Here is a 17,699-nt window from a genome sequence, read left to right as displayed (position 1 = left end):
GGCCAATTTCGCTCCTTAATGTGGACGCTAAGTTGCGGGCAAAAGTGCTGGCTACGAGGATTGAGGACTGTGCCCCGGGGGTGATTCACGAGGACCAGACGGGATTTGTAAAGGGCAGGCAGCTAAACACCAATGTGCGGAGGCTCCTAAAATGATTATGATGCCATCGGTGGAGGGAGAGGCGGAGATAGTGGCAGCTATGGACGTGGAGAAGGCCTTTGACCGAGTGGAGTGGGAGTATCTCTGGGAAGTGTTGCGGAGGTCTGGGTTTGGGGAGGGGTTTATCAGTTGGGTTAAGCTCCTATATAGAGCCCCGGTGGCAAGTGTGGTCCGAATCGGCGGAGGTCGGAGTATTTTCGGCTGTATCGAGGAACGAGGCAGGGGTGCCCCCTGTCCCCCCTGTTGTTTGCATTAGCAATTGAGCCTTTGGCCATGGCATTAAGGGAGTCCAGGAAATTGAGGGGGGTGGTCCGAGGGGGAGAGGAGCATCGGGTGTCGCTGTATGCGGACGACCTGTTGCTGTATGTGGCAGATCCAGTGGAGGGGATGGTGGAGGTCATGCAGATCCTAAGGGAGTTTGGGGACTTCTCGGGCTATAAGCTTAATGTAGGGAAAAGTGAGCTCTTCGTGGTGCATCCAGGGGACCAGGGAAGAGGGATAGACGACCTACCGTTGAGGAGGACGGAAAGGAGCTTTCGGTACTTGGGGATCCAGGTAGCTAGGAGTTGGGGGGCTCTGCACAAACTTAATTTGATGCGGCTGGTGGAGCAGATGGAGGAGGACTTCAAACGATGGGATGTGTTGCCACTCTCGCTAGCGGGCAGGGTACAGTCGATTAAAATGATGGTCCTCCCGAGGTTTCTTTTTGTGTTCCAGTGCCTTCCTATTATGATCACCAAGGCCTTTTTTAAGAGGGTAGGTAGGAGCATCATGGGTTTTGTGTGGGCAAACAAGACCCCGAGTGTAAGGAGGGGGTTTCTGGAGCATAGTAGGGACAGAGGAGGGCTGGCGTTGCCGAATCTGGGTGGCTACTATTGGGCAGCCAACGTGGCGATGATCCGTAAGTGGGTGATGGAGGGAGCGGGGGCGGCATGGAAGAGGTTGGAGATGGCGTCCTGCAAAGGAACGAGCCGGAGGGCGCTGGTGACGGCACCGCTGCCGCTCTCGCCGACAAGGTACACCACGAGTCCGGTGGTGGCGGCAACACTAAAGATCTGGCACTGGATGGGTTTTGGAGGGGTTTTGCGAGGACTATGTCTAAGGTGGTGAAAGTCCAGGTCAAGCCAAGTTGGGGGCTGGCACTATTTGGGGTGGCGGACGAGCCGAGAGTGCAGGAGGCGAAAGAGGCCAGCATTTTGGCCTTTGCGTCCCTGGTAGCCCGGCAGAGGATCTTGCTATTATGGAAAGACGCGAAGCCCCCCAGTGTGGAAGCCTGGATAAATGACATGGCAGGGTTCATCAAGCTGGAGAGGATAGTTTGCCTTGAGAGGGTCTGCGCAGGGGTTCTTCAGGCAGTGGCAACCGTTCCTAGACTAGCTCACGGAGCGTTAGTAGGAGGTCGGTCAGCAGCAGCAGCAACCCAGGGAGGGAGGGGGGGGGGGGGTGGGGAGGGTAGGGGAGGGGGGGGTGTCTCTTTCGGTGGGGGGGGTATATGGGTGGGCGGGGAAGGGGGTTTTCCTAGGGGCACTTGAAAAAGGAAAAACATAAACATATGGGAGAGCCAATATGTGCGGGAGGAACCCATTGTACAAGTTCTGTATTATGTTGGATTGATATGTTTATGTTTTGTTCTGTTCATTCTCTTTCTCTTTTTTGTTACGGGGGGGGGGGGTTTAATTGGTTGAACATTTTTGTTGAAAAACTTTGAATAAACATATTTTAAAAAAAGAAAACAGTGATGTCAGAGAGTGGGTGGAGCTCAGCTCAGTTCAGCCATTTTGAAGTTTCAGTTTTAAAAAGTGCCTGGCTGGTTTTGCTGAGAGCAGCTTCAAAGTGCCTGGCTGTTTTGCTGTGAGCTGATTAAAAGGAGAAAGCCAGTTTGAGACAGCAGCTTGAGAAGTTCTGGTTTGGAAAAGAGCTGGGTGTGTGTCTGTGTTTTGCAGTGAGCTGGATCTCTGCCATGAAAGACTATCTCTGGATCATTTGGGTGATTTAAACTTATAATAGTGAAGCCTTTAACCTGATGTGATTTTGTTTAAAGGTGTTAAGTCTCTTGGAAGTTTGAAGGAACATTTTAAGGAATTATTTACTGTTGCAATATTTTCGGAGTTATCTTTGAAGTAAGGGGTGTTAAGAGATCCAATGTTTATTTAAGATATGAAGTTGAGTTCATGGAATAAACAGTGTTTTGTGTTTAAAAACCCACGTGTCCATAATTGTAATCCCACACCTAGGGAAGGAGCCATGTGCTAGGAAAAGCAACAAATACATTAAAGGGGGAGGTTGGTTGAACTCCATGATACATTTTGGGGTTCTGAAAATGTCTCCCCCATAACACTACCCTTGACAAAGTCTGTCTGGTCCTCTGACACTACGTCCGGTACATAGTACTCCAGTCTCTCGGCCAGGACTTTGGCGAGTCCCGGCGCCTTACCCGCCTGCATGGACTGCATGAGTTCCAGGGTCCCGGGTTCAATTCCAGCCTTGCATGACTGTCTGTGTGGAGTTTGCACTTTTTCCACGTGTCTGCGTGGGTCTCCTCCGGGTGCTTCGGTTTCCTCCCACAGTCCAAAGATGTGCGGGTTAGATGGATTGGCCATTCTAAATTGTCCCTTAGTGTGCAGGGAGTATGTGTAGGTTAGGTGAAAGGGTTATAGAAATAGAGCGGGGAAATGAGCTTGTTCTTTTAGAGGGTTGATGCAGACTCAATGGGCCGAATGGCCTCCTTCTGCACTGTAGGGATTCTGCGATCTCTTCCAGTCTTATTGGTGCTTCAAGATCCTCCCCGCCTATTGTTTGCCACGACTGACATGTCCAGTCCATTGAGGAACCTTTTCATCTCTGCGTCCCCGTCGGGGGGTTCGTAGGTGTACAGCCCTTGGTAGAAAGACTTGAATGCTCAGTTGACCTCCTTTTGCTCGGTTAACAGTCTGCCTCTGCTATTCTTCACCTGGACTATCTCGCTCGTGACTGCCTACTTTCTCAGCTGGTGAGCCAGTAGGCGGCCAGCTTTTTCTCCGTGTTCATAGGAGGCCGCTGTTGCTATGCTGTCCTGCTGTTTCATCCAATTGTCATCGTCTGGGTGTGTTCTTTAGTGTTAGCTGTGCATAACTGCCATGTTGTGTATTTCTTTCAGCTGGGTCCTGTTTATCCTCAACATTGCCCCATATCTTCCAAATGTTGTTCCGAAGGTGGTAACTTCCTGAGATTCTTTAGCTAAGTGGACTGACCAACACCCATGTTTGGTATCCAGCTTGGAGAAGAATTTGCATCCCGTGAACCTAGGATTCAGTTCCTCCGGTGCTAGAATCTTTTGGACGCAATTGTGTTCCATGCCATCTAGCTCACACTAAAACTTTTCTTGTATGTGAAGGCTGCACTTTTCTGGAAGGGTCAAATGGCAGAATTGCATCCTCCCTGATGTGTAATACAACATCCTCATTGAAATCTCCTTTGGTGATTTGTACATGTCTACCAGGTTCAATATTTTTGGTTTTCATTCCAAATTATATTTTTAGTGTACAAAAGCAAACGATTGGTGACCCAATGTCTGCAGTCAATTTAGCAAGTGCCATTTGCTCAAAGAGTGCAGGTTAGGTGGATTGGCCATGCTAAATTGCCCTTAGTGTCCACAATTGCCCTTAGTGTTGGGTGGGGTTACTGGGTTATGGGGATCGGGTGAAGGTGTTGACCTTGGGTAGGGTGCTCTTTCCAGGAGCCGGTGCAGACTCGGTGGGCTGAATGGCCTCCTTCTGCACTGTAAATTCTATGATCTATGATTTGTAATATTGATTTCCAATGGTCCAGGTACAGGGGCGGCACGGTGACATAGTGATTAGCACAGCGGCAGGGGCATGTGTTCGATTCCCAGCTTGGGTCACTGTCTGTGCGGAGTCTACATGTTCTCCCAGTGTCTGCATGGGCTTCCTCCGGGTGCTCCAGTTTCCTCCCACTAGTCCCAAAAGACATGCTGTTAGGTGAATTGGAAAATTCTGAATTGTATGTCAGCATACCCGAACAGGCGCCGGAGTGTGGCGACGAGGGGCTTTTCACAGTAACTTCATTGCAATGTTAATGTAAGCATACTAACACGAAGAAAGATTATTATTATTGGTATTACATGTTTCTCAGGATTCGGACTGGTGGAATATTTGCACTAGCCCCCTTATCAAACTTGATCTTGAGTTTATGTTTGCCAACCTTCTTTGGGCATGAGACGTTGACAGTGGTAAAGGCTCCAAGTCACCTGACTTCTTCATCAATAGAATAGAACAAAGAACAAATAAAAGTACAGCACAGGAACAGGCCCTTCGGCCCTCCAAGCCTGTGCTGACCATTTAAATTAAAATCTTCTACACTTCCTGGGTCCGTATCCCTCTATTCCCATCCTATTCATGTATTTGTCAAGATGCCCCTTAAATGTCACTATCGTCCCTGCTTCCATCACCTCCTCCGGCAGCGAGTTTCAGGCACCTACTATCGTCTGTGTAAAAAAACTTGCCCCGTACATCTCCTCTAAACCTTGCCCCTCGCACCTTAAACCTATGCCCCCTAGTAATTGGCTCCTCTACCCTGGGAAAAAGTCTCTGACTATCCACCCTGTCTATGCCCCTCATCATTTTGTAGATCTCTATCAGGTCACCCCTCAACCTCCGTCATTCCAGTGAGAACAAACCAAGTTTATTCAACCTCCCCTCATAGCTAATGCCCTCCATATCAGGCAACATCCTGGTAAATCTCTTCTGCACCCTCTATAAAGCCTCCACATTCTTCTGGTAGTGTGGCAACCAGAATTGAACACTATACTCCAAGTGTGGCCTAACTAAGGTTCTATACAGCTGCAACATGACTTGCCAATTTTTATACTCAATGCCCCGGCCAATGAAGGCAAGCATGCCGGATGCCTTCTTGACTACCATCTGCACCTGTGTTGCCCCTTTCAGTGACCTGTGGACCTGTACTCCTAGATCTTTCTGACTGTCAATACTCTTGAGGATTCTACCATTCACTGTATATTCCCTACCTGCATCAGATCTTCCAAAATGCATTACTATTTAGAACATAGGGCCTGAGAACTGTACAGCGCAGTACAGGCCCTTCGACCCACGATGTTGTGCCCAACTTGTCTGAAACTAAGATCAAATCAACCTACTCCCAATCATTGTAGTGCACTCCAAATGCCGATCCAATAACCGCTTGAAAGTTCGTAAAGTGTCCGACTCCACTACCATAGCTGGGAGTGCGTTCCACGCCCCAACCACTCTCTGAGTAAAGAACCTACCTCTGACATCCCTCCTATATCTTCCACCATGAACCTTATAGTTATGCATTCACCCGAGGAAAAAGTCGCTGAACGTCCACTCTATCTATCCCTCTCATCATCTTATACACCTCAATTAAGTCACCTCTCATCCTCCTTCGCTCCAATGAGAAAAGCCCTAGCTCCCGCAACCTTTCCTCATAAGACCTACCCTCCAATCCAGGCAGCATCCTGGTAAATCTCCTATGCTCCTTTCCAATGCTTCCTCATCCTTCCTATAATGAGGTGACCAGAACTGCACACAACACTCCAAATGTGGTCTAACCAAGGTCTTGTACAGTTGCAGCATAACCTCACGGCTCTTGAAAAATGAAATGAAATGAAAATCGCTTATTGTCGCAAGTCGGCTTCAATGAAGTTACTGTGAAAAGCCCCTAGTCGCCACATTCCGGCGCCTGTTCGGGGAGGCTGTTACGGAAATTGAACCGTGCTGCTGGCCTGCCTTGGTCTGCTTTCAAAGCCAGCGATTTAGTCCTGTGCTAAACAGCCCCTAAACCTCTTAAACTCAATCCCCCTGTTAATAAATGCTAACACATTTAGGCTTTCTTCACGGTTCTATCCACTTGGGTGGCAACTTTAAAGATCTGTGGACATGAACCCCGAGATCTCTCTGCTCCTCCACATTCTTCAGAACCCTGCCGTCAACCCTGTAATCCGCATTCAAATTTGTTCCACCAGAATGAATCACCTCACATTTGTCCAGATTAAACTCCATCTGCCATCTCTCCGCCCAAGTCTCCAAACAATTTAAATCCTGCTGTATCCTCCGACAGTCCTCATCGCTATCCGCAATTCCACCAACCTTTGTGTCGTCTGCAAACTTACTAATCAGACCAATTACATTTTCCTCCAAATCATTTATATATACTACGAACAGCAAAGGTCCCAGCAGTGATCCCTGCGGAACACCACTAGTCACAGCCCTCCAATTAGAAAAGCACCCTTCCATTGCTACTCTCTGCCTTCTATAACCTAGCCAGTTCTGTATCCATCTTGCCAGCTCACCCCTTATCCCGTGTGACTTCACCTTTTGTACCAGTCTACCATGAGGGACCTTGTCAAAGGCCTTACTGAAGTCCAAATAGACAACATCCACTGCCCTACCTGCATCAATCATCTTTGTGACCTCTTCGAAAAGCTCTATCAACCTCCCCTTCACAAAACCATGCTGCCTCTCGCTAATACGTCCATTTGTTTCCAAATGGGAGTATATGCTGTCTCGAAGAATTCTCTCCAGTATTTTCCCTACCACTGACGTAAGGCTCACCAGCCTGTAGTTCATTTACTTTTTAAAAAATATTAGAGTACACAATTTTTTTTTTCCCAATTAAGGGGCAATTTAGTGTGGCCAATCCTCCTAACCTGCACATCTTTGGGTTGTGGGGGTGAAACCCACGCAGACACAGGGAGAATGTGCAAACTCCACACGGCCAGTGACCCAGGGCCGGGATTCGAACCCGGGTCCTCGGCGGAGTAGGCTGCAGTGCTAACTACTGCATCACGTGCCGCCCTATGTGTTACATTTACAATGTAGAAAGTCTGTTCGGCCTCTTGTCAAAAGCGGCAGGGGTACAGCTGCAGCATCATCCCCGGTGTCCATATCCGAGGCCGATGTCCTCACCAGTGGTGTGGGAGGGGCGTGAATAGTTTGTCAGGGAGGACCGGGATACCATGAAGTCGCGACCTTGGTCTACCATGTAGTTTAGTCGGGCAGTATGGTCGGCACGGGCTTGGAGGGCCGAAGGGCCTGTTCCTGTGCTGTACATTTCTTTGTTCTTTGTTCTTTGTTCTTTGACTCTCCACGGTCCTTGGTATGCTGGTCTGAGTCAGCTCCGGGGGAGGAAACGAATCTGAGGCCTGCACCTGGTCCAGGTGTTTCTTTATTACATGTTTTCCCACACGTATCTCATACGACACAGGTCCTGTCCTGGCCTTGACTGTTCCTGCTACCTATGTGGGGCTATTTGCATAATTTCCGACCCATACATTTTCACCCGTGTTGAACTGCCTTTCACGGCGAGTGTTGTTGTGGCCCCTGAATTGGGCCTCTTGGTGTCGCTCTATTCTCCCACCTAAATTTGGGAATAGTAGACTCAGCCGGGTTTGGAGTTGTCTGCCCACGGGTAGCTCCACCGGTGCTATTCCTGTTCTTCTGTAGTCAAATAGCCAGCGCGACAGTTTGGTGTCCAATGATGCTGCTCACTGTTTCTTCAACTCGACTTTTAAGGTCTGGACAGCACTCTCCGCCAAACCATTTGATGTCGGGTGGTATGGTGCCGTCCTATGTGCCAAATGCCATTCGACTTCATAAATTTTGTGAAGTCCTGGCTGGCGAAAACCGATCCATTGTCCGAAACTAACACCTCCGGGATACCATGAGTTGCGAACGAGGTGCGGAGTTTTTCAATGGTAGTTGTTGAATTTGCAGAGTTCATTTTGTAGACGTCCAGCCATTTGGAATGGGCATCTACTATTATAAAAAAGATTGAACCCATAAACGGGCCTCCAAATTCGGCATGAAGTCGCGACCTTGGTCTACCTGGCCATTCCCATGGGTGCAGCAGGGCTGCCGGTGGCACCTTCAGCCCTTGTTGGAATTCTTGGCGCCGACCTACCAATGCCGCTATGTCTGTGTCCAGGCCCGGCCACCAGACATAGCTTCTGGCCAGCATCTTCATTTTTGAGACTCCAGGGTGCCCATGATGTAGTTCAGCCAGTATGCTCGACGGCCTTGACTTGGAACTACTACTTGAGCCCCCCATAGCAGGATCCCATCTTCCATGGTGGTCTGCTCTCTTCTGCTCAGGTAAGGGTGAAATTCCGCCTGGACCGGTCTTTCCATCCCCAGTTAGCACCATGTGTTTTATTTTTGATAAAACCGGGTCCCTTTGGGTGCACAAACGAATGTTTTGTGTGGACACTGGAAGGGTGTCCAGGAAATGTAACATCAATACCGTTTCCTCTATTTTGGGTACTAATAGTGGGGCGTCCGGTAATGGCAGCCTGCTTCGTGCATCAGTGTTCCTGGCCGATGCTCCAGTTGATACTGGTACGCCGCCAGTAGTAGGGCGCAGCGTTGGATCCGGGCCAAAGCTATTGGTGGTATTGCTTTGTCTTCTTTCAACAACCCCAGCAATGGCTTGTGGTCTGTAATTATAGTGAATTTCCGCCCGTACAAGTACTGATGAAATTTCTTCACCGCGAAGATCACAGCCAGTCCTTCCTTTTCGATTTGGGCGTACTTTCGTTCTGCTCCTGCCAGCGTCCTGGAAGCAAACGCTATAGGTCGTTCCTGTCCGTTTTGCCCTCTTGTGCCAAAACTGCACCAACGCCATATGAAGACGCGTCGCACGTGAGCATCAACTCTTTCCTGGGGTCGTAGTGTGCCAAGACGCTCTCGGAGGAAAGCTGTTCTTTTATCTTCTTGAAAGCCCTGTCTTGGGCGGACCACTCCCAGGCTTGCCCCTTTTTTAGTGATTGGTGTAGGGGGTCCAAGATGGAAGCTCTGTTCTGTATGGACTTTCCATAAGATGTCACCAGTCCTAAAAAATACCTTAACTCCAGGCTTGTGGTGGGGGCCGGGGCACCTTTAATCGCCCATCCTCCAAAGAGTGTAGCCCTGATTTGTCAACCTTGTACCCCAGATAGGTTACTTGAGGTGCTAGGAAAATACATTTCTCCCTCTTTAGGCAGACGCCTGCTGCTGGAAACCTCCTAAGGACTTCCTCCAGGTTTTGCAGGTGTTCTGCCTTTGTTTTTCCTGTAATGAGGATATCGTCTCGGTAAATGGGGACTTGTGGTAGCCCTTGCAATGTATTCTCCATTGTCTTCTGGAATATCGCACAAGCTGACGATACCCCGAAGGGTAATCTTGTATACTGAAACAGAGAGTGTTTATCATTGAGAATTTTTGGCTCTCTTCGCCCAGCTTCAGCTGTATATATGCGTGGCTCATATCCAGCTTTGAGAACAGGAGTCCTCCAGCCCGCTTTGCATACAAATTCTCAATCCGGGGAATTGGGTATTTGTCCAGTTGTGAGTAGCGATTTGTTTGAAATCTCCACAAAGGCGGACCGAGCCGTCCGGCTCAGGATAGGCATCACGGGTGCCGCCCACTCTGCAAACTGGACTGGTTTTATTATTCCCTCACGCTCTAATAGTTTTTTTTCCATATCGACTTTCTGCATTAATGCGAAGGGTCAGGCCTTGTAGAATTTTGGGACTGCCTCTGGATCTACATGCAATGTTGCCTTTGCTCCCTTTACTGTTCTGAGCCCTTCTCGGAAAACTGGGTATTTGCATAGGAGTTCGCTCAGGCAACCATTTTCCAGCTGGAAAATGTTTACTCAATCCAGCTGGATCTCTTTTAGCCAGCTTCGTCCCAATAAGCTTAGCCCCACACCTTTCACTACCATTAAAGGCAGCCTAACCAGTTGCTCGCCATAAGCCACAGTTACATGCGTTGTGCCCAACACTCTCAGTGGTTCCCCTGTGTATGTCCTCAGTTATGCCGAGGTCCTGGTTAGGAATAAGGGTTGGAGTCCAGTACGAATTTTATTGAATACTGGTTCCCCTATCTACAGCTGCTCCAGTGTCGACTTCCATCAGTGTGGGACGTCCATTCAACCATATGGACAATTTAATGGGTTTTGATTTCACCGTCGTTACACAATTTAGTTGTTCCTCGTCGGAGGTAGGTGGGGCTTCTAGGGTATGCATTCTCCTGTACCCCGCCCTATGTGACCTTCTCCAAGATGATGGTTTTGGGCTTCTATTTCTCCTTCTGGCTCCGATCTCCGGCAACAATTACAAAATTTTGCCAGGCAAAAGGCTGCAGGGGCTGTCGCCTGTCTGGACCTAATTTTCCCTTGCTTGGGAGGGTTTCTGCGAGTGGGCCCGGTTAACTTAGTGTCCGAGTCGTTCCTGAGGGTGGCTATACAGTTGCCTATCCCCCAGTGGTGGTCCCTTAACTCAGTTTCACTGGCATGGCTATCTACCTCTACCTCCATCAGAGTACCCTGTAACCCATGCGCTCTGCTTGCCGCTTTTTCGAAGGACAAAGCCAGCTGCAATGCTTGTTTGCAATCCAGCTCGGCCTTTGCTAACAGACGTTTCTGTATTGCTAAATTATTTATTCCACATACCAAACAGTCTCGGAGCATCTCATTTAGCGTCAGGCCAAATTCGCAAGCCTCTGCTAATCGCCTTAAACTTGTTAAAAAGTTTGTAACTGACTCCCCAGTGTCTCGGAATGCTGAGTAAAACCGGTACCTTCGCAGGATCAGAGGTGGCTTCGGGTCATAGTACTCTTTTATTAAGTCTGTCAATTGCTGGAAAGTTTTCGTGTCCGGTGCCTCTGGAAAAATGAGACTGCGCAGAATGGCAAAGGCTGCTGGCCCACACGTGGTTAGCAGAATGACCTGTTGCTTTTCATCCGGAATTATATCGTTTGCTCCAAAGAAGTACTTCATCCGCTCTACATATTGGGCCCAGTCTTCCACTGCAGGGTCAAAAGAGTCCAACTTTCTGAATAAAGGCAATTTGCCTGTCAGTGGCTTACCCTCAATATGCAGCACCTGCTGATGAGCAAGTTTCTTCGGGTCATTCTGTTTTCCTCGTCGCCACTGTAATACGTCCACAGAGGCAGAAGTCCCGTCACTAGAATTCCTTTTATTTACAAACCCAACAGCTGAACAACCATGACCATTCAGTCTGCTGTCTACACCGGAAGTGCAGAGGATCTGCACTCCTGTTATATACACACTAATTGGGCCACTAATCAGGGAACTCGTATTCTAATTGGCCAATCTCAAAGGCCTGGCCTAAGTCATTACAAAAGACAAAGCCAATGATGCAAGGTTATGCTTTGAATGCGAGTCTTTGCAGGTAATTAAGTCTTTCCACGTCCAGAAGGTACGACTGGAGATAGGGCTAATCACAGGTTAAAGAGGTGTGAATTGTCTAAAGCTAGGATAGTTGGTAGGATTTCGCAAGTATCTGGTCTCGGAAAAGTTGCTTTTGTTGCCCTTGCCACGGTATCTGCTGACAAATTGGTTCATTGATTCCTGGTGCACACCAGGGAATGATGTGTAGTACAGCTCTCACTGTGGTAGCGGTGTATATTGAAAATGCTGTTCAGAGAGCCATGTCTGAGATGATCAGATACAGCTGGTTCCAATGCCCTGGTCTTACATTTTTCCAGCTTGCCTTGCCATACGGTTTGTTCTAAAAGAAGGTGTCACTCACATAAACTTCCTGGTAGCAGCAAAGCACAAGTACTCTCTGTCCACTTTCATTTATCTCTCCCAGGTGAGAGGGCCACGACTCATGGTCCACACCCACTCTTAAGCTGAAAACTCTTCTAGGTAAAGGTATCATGACTAAGGTATTCTGCTGATACCAGTGTCAAGCTTCTCATAGAATTCAAATTTTGCCTCTATAATTAAGCACATGGTGAAAACACAGATCTTTATGAGTTTAGCTCATCCTATTTAAGTTGAGAAATGGTTGGAGCGAACATGTTCTGAACTATTCATGGGGAGGCTTCATGGGGAGGGGTTTTATCATTGAGAGTTGTAAGGTTTTTGCAGCGGAGTCTACAACCTGCGCATGCGTTTCCTCGGAACCCTTCTCTGCTGGATGAATGAGTAAAGATTTTATTTCAGTAATTGCCTTTTAGAGAGCCTTGTATATTGTCGGGAAGATATATCAATGTTTACTCCATCAAGTTCCATGTAATCACAGCTGTCTGGTAAACATTATAGACCAACTGTAAGTTATCTGGCAATTCCATATGTATGGTCTTGACCTTACAGCTTGTCAATCAAAGAGTTGGCATTTCCTTTCTTCACTTTTGGTTTGTTTGTTTATCTGGATTCCATGCACTTGTTGAGCAGAGATCTAACTTCCAAGCACCTATTGAAGCAGGTGGACTGCAGCGGGTCAGCATCTTACAAGTCAAGCCAGGCAGCACCCGACTAGTAAAGAGTTGGCCTGTCAAGCCCACTCGACAATTATGTTTTAATCTCTATCTGCCTGGGAGACTCTTGGGTGGGTTTCTCCGTCCTGCCGCGCCAGATTTCTGGTTCAACACGCCGTCGGTACTCTCCATTTCGTCGGCTGGTCAATGGGGTTTCCCATTGTGGGGCATGCCCACACCATTGGGAAACCCCCAGACTGCCGGCAAAACGGAGCATCCTGGTGGCGGAGAATTCAGCCCCCTATGTCTGCAACTCTCCATGTCACCAGGATTTCCCATGCCTGGGATTCTCCCTTCTGGGGACTAAGTCCCCACGCCGGCGGGAAAACCGGCATCAACCACTCCGGCATCAACAGTCCCCGAAAGTGCGGAATTCTCCGCATTTTCGAGGGCTAGGTGGATGGGGTGTTCTCTCCTCCGTGCCTCCCCCATTATGGCTAGGCCCTACAGGGGCCCGACGCGAAAGAAAGAAGTGCCCACATGGAACAAGCCCACCCGCAGAACAATGGGCCCCTATTGCGGGCCAGGCCACCGTGGGCCCTCCCCGGGGTCGGATCCCCCCCCCACCCCCCCGAGGACCGCCCGCGCATACTCACCTGCCAGGTCCCGCCGTGTGTGAGGTGAGTAATTCACGCCGGCGGGACTGGTCAAAAATGGACAGCCACTCGGCACATCGGGCCCCCCGACCAGCGTGGCGGGAGTCCCGCCGCGGCCGGAAAAACAGCGCCGGAGAATACGGCAGCTGGCGTCGGGGCGACGGGGCGGGATTCGCGCCTCCCCCCGGGGATTCTCCAGCCCGGCGGCGGGTCGGAGAATCCCGGGCCATGTGTCTGAGAAATGGCATTTGAATTTGATTCTCCAAGTGTCTGCTAACCTCTGACCTAACTCCAGCGCGGCACGGTAGCACAGTGGTTAGCACTGTTGCTTCACACGCCAAGGACCCAGGTTCAATTCCCGGTTTGGGTCACTGTCTGTGCGGAGTTTGCACATTCTCCCCGTGTCTGCGTGGGTTTCCTCCGGGGCTCTGATTTCCTCCCACAAGTCGCCAAAGACGTGCTTGTTAGGTGAATTGGACATTCTGAATTCTCCCTCAGTGTATCCGAACAGGCGCCGGAATGTGGAGACTAAGTAAACCACTTCTGAATACCTTTGACCAACAAAAATATACCAATCACCTTGCACCTTGAACGATCAATTTTCCTCGGGTTATCAGTATGTTTTGAATTCTCAATTATTTGGAATTCCCTATTGTTCAGATTTCTGGATTTCCACTGGGCGGGATTCTCCGACCCTCCGCGCATGCGCGAACTCGCGGCGGCCCTTCGGCACCAACCCCACCGGCATCCACCTAGACACCTAGAAAGTTGAGAATTCCTCACCTTGGGGGGCCGTTGTCGTTGGCGCCGGTTTTCCCGCCGGCATGGGGACTTGGTCCCCAGAGGGAAGAATCCCAGCCCATGGGCAAAATTCTCCTACCCGCCCCGCCACATTTCTGCCCCGATCGGCCGGCGGGAGTCTCCGTAACACCGGCCGGTCAATGGGGTTTCCCATTGTGGGGCAGCCCCACGCCGTCGGGAAACCCCCGGGCACCAGCAAAATGGAGACTCCCGCCGGCGGAGAATGACGCCCCATGTGTCTGAGACTTTTTTTTCAATTTAGAGTACCCAATTAATTTTTTCCAATGAAGGGACAATTTAGCGTGGCCAATCCACCTACCACATCTTTGGGTTGTGGGGGCAAACCCACACAAACACGGGGAGAATGTGCAAACTCCATCCTGTATCTGAGACTTGCCCTTTGTTTGGGTCTTGTCTGAGTCCAGGATTAGTCCTGTATCTGGGAAAAACCCTGGGAGCGATTCTCCACTCCCACGCCGGTTGGGAGAATCGCCTGGGCCGCCAAAATTTCCGGGAACGCCGGTCCGACGCCCTCCCGCGATTCTCCCAAGCGGCGGGAACAGCCCGGTCGGGTTTCGCGGGCCGCAGGCTGGAGAATCGCCGGAGTCACCGAAAATGGCGATTCTCCGGCGCCCCCGCTATTCTGAGGCCCGGATGGGCCGAGCGGCCAGGCCAAAACGGCGGGTTCCCCCCGGCGCCGTCCGCACCTGGTCGCTGCAGTCGTGAGCGGTGCGTGAACGCTGGGGGGGGCGGCCTGTGGGGGGGCGAGGGGGGATCCTTCACCGGGCTTTACATGAAATGTGGGGTGGCCCGCGATCGGTGCCCACCAATCGTCGGGCCTTCCTCTCTGAAGGAGGACCTCCGCAAGATCCGTCCCCCATCTTCTTGCGGGGCGGACTTAGAGAGGACGGCAACCACGCGGACTTAGAGAGGACGGCAATGACGCCCGTTATGTGGCACCGGCCGTGTCATCTATGCGGCGCCGCTTTTACGCGGGCGACAAGGCCTGGCGCGTGTAGATGACGCGGCCCCGATCCTGGCCCATTGTCAGGGCCGGAATCGGTCGGGACCGGGGCCGTTCCGCGCAGTCGTGAACCTCGACGGCGTTCACGACGGCGCGGCCACTTCGGCGTGGGAGTGGAGAATGTCTTGAATGCCCCCTATGTCTTGAATTATACAAGTATCTAGAATTCACTGTATATTTGGAATTCTACATGCTAGAGATTTTCACTCAGGGTCATAGAATTTTTCTCAGGCAGCAAAAAAATAGTGAGTGATGAATGCAATTGTTCAAATTAAGGCTTGTAGTGTTTTAGAACTTACTGTGTCGGAGTCAGATAGTTGCAGAGTTTCAAGTTTCTGTGCTCATCATGTTCGGGATCCTGTCATGAACAAGAGAACAGAAGTTCTTAGTACAAACCTTGTAGACGACATACATAAAAATTACAAGTTCACTTGAATATTAAGAGGAACGATGTTGGGGCAAGAACAGTCGACTTCAGGATATGAATTTCAGTGCTGAAAAATGAAATGAAATGAAAATGAACTGAAAATGAAAATCGCTTATTGTCACAACTAGGCTTCAATTAAATTACTGTGAAAAGGCCCTAGTCGCCACATTCCAGCGCCTGTTCGGGGAGGCTGGTAGGGGAATTGAACCATGCAGCTGGCCTGCCTTGGTCTGCTTTAAAAGCCAGCTATTTAGCCCTGTGCTAAACCAGCATTGCTGGTGCAATGAGAAATGTCCAGTAAAAATATATTTATACTCATAATTCTCATGATAGGGGGCGGGATTCTCTGATCCTGAGGCGTTGTGTTTTACGACGGTGTCAACAGGCCCCGAGGAACAGCGTTCCTGTGGCGCACAGGGGGCCAGCACGGCTCTGGAGCGACTCACTCAGCTCCAGCTGCCGATATCAGTGTCAGAACGGGCAGCACGGGTCTGCACATGCGCGCTACTGCCGCCGCGAGTTTGCTCATGCGTGCTACGCCTGCCGCAAGTTCCTTCTACATGCCGGCCATGACACAGCATAGCGGAGAGCTACAGTGGCCTGGCGCAGAGGAACATAGGCCCCCACTAGGATAAGTCCGCCCGCGGATCGGTAGGCCCCGATGGCGGGCTAGGCCACCGTGGAGGCCCCCCGTGGGTCTGATTCCCCCCTTCCCCCACCAGACCATCCCCCGCAGGATGAACGCCGAGGTCCCGCCGGGTAGGACCACACGTGAATGGCGCTGGCGGGACTCGGCCTATCCCGGCAGCCACTCGGCCCATCGTCCGTGGAGAATCAGTGGACCGGTGTCGGTGCGGCCTCTCGTGAATCCTGCCCAGGGAGTTCATTCAAATTCTCTGAAATTGACTTTCCCTTTAAAAAGTGGACAAAGTTCTGCAAAGTTGAACGATGGTCAGGTGATCTTTTGTGATTTCTGCAGGAACAAAGAATTGATTCAGGTCTTTGGAAAGTTCGTAAGATGTAAATGAGCATGGGTGAAGTGCCCTCACTTGAAGAGGCATGCTGGCTACAAAATCACTTGCGAATTTACACCTTCTATTGCCTGGTATTTACCAGAACAAAAATTCAATGGTTCCCCCCACCCCACCCCTTAAACCTCCAGACTGCAGTCTGTGACCTTGAAACTTAATGAAAAGCGAGGTGCAGAGAAACCAATTTATCACAGTATTATAACCCCCATGAGTAAGGTTTCAAAGTTTCAGGAGTGTACCGGCAGGCAGGAAGGTGGTTTAAAGTGTGTCTTCTTCAATGCCAGGAGCATCTGGAATAAGGTGGATGAACTTGCGGCATGGATTGGTACCTGGGACTTCGATGTTGTGGCCATTTCAGAGACATGGATAGAGCAGGGACAGGAATGGTTGTTGCAGGTGCCGGGGTTTAGATATTTCAGTAAGCTCAGGGAAGGTGGTAAAAGAGGGGGAGGGGTGGCATTGTTAGTCAAGGACAGTATTCCGGTGGCAGAAAGGACGTTTGATGAGGACTCATCTAGAACAAAGAACAAAGAAATGTACAGCACAGGAACAGGCCCTTCGGCCCTCCAAGCCCGTGCCGACCATACTGCCCGACTAAACTACAATCTTCTACACTTCCTGGGTCCGTATCCTTCTATTCCCATCCTATTCATATATTTGTCAAGATGCCCCTTAAATGTCCCTATCGTCCCTGCTTCCACTACCTCCTCCGGTAGTGAGTTCCAGGCACCCACTACCCTCTGCGTAAAAAACTTGCCTCGTACATCTACTCTAAACTTTGCCCCTCTCACCTTAAACCTATGCCCCCTAGTAATTGACCCCTCTACCCTGGGGAAAAGCCTCTGACTATCCACTCTGTCTATGCCCCTCATAATTTTGTATACCTCTATCAGGTCGCCCCTCAACCTCCTTCGTTCCAGTGAGAACAAACCGAGTTTATTCAATCGCTCCTCATAGCTTATGCCCTCCATACCAGGCAACATTCTGGTAAATCTCTTCTGCACCCTCTCTAAAGCCTCCACATCCTTCTGGTAGTGTGGCGACCAGAATTGAACACTATACTCCAAGTGTGGCCTAACTAAGGTTCTATACAGCTGCAACATGACTTGCCAATTCTTATACTCAATGCCCCGGCCAATGAAGGCAAGCATGCCGTATGCCTTCTTGACTACCTTCTCCACCTGTGTTGCCCCTTTCAATGACCTGTGGACCTGTACTCCTAGATCTCTTTGACTTTCAATACTCTTGAGGGTTCTACCATTCACTGTATATTCCCTACCTGCATTAGCCCTTCCAAAATGCATTACCTCACATTTGTCCGGATTAAACTCCATCTGCCATCTCTCCGCCCAAGTCTCCAGA

The 17,699-nt window shown here is 50.0% G+C and overlaps 1 protein-coding gene across 1 annotated transcript in view; it reads right to left on the bottom strand.

The window, feature by feature from the left end:
- The window catches only part of LOC140424704 (uncharacterized), a 337,233-nt gene extending 321,994 nt beyond the window's left edge, over positions 1–15,239 (bottom strand). The window contains exon 1 of the mRNA XM_072508002.1: positions 15,179–15,239. The gene's annotated coding sequence lies outside the window, so the exon portion shown is untranslated. The remainder of the gene's footprint in view (positions 1–15,178) is intronic.
- Between the last annotated feature and the right edge of the window lie 2,460 nt (positions 15,240–17,699).

This window comes from Scyliorhinus torazame, chromosome 6, assembly GCF_047496885.1.
Source record: "Scyliorhinus torazame isolate Kashiwa2021f chromosome 6, sScyTor2.1, whole genome shotgun sequence".
NCBI classification, from domain to species: domain Eukaryota; kingdom Metazoa; phylum Chordata; class Chondrichthyes; order Carcharhiniformes; family Scyliorhinidae; genus Scyliorhinus; species Scyliorhinus torazame.
This window is presented reverse-complemented; position numbering and strand designations above follow the sequence as displayed.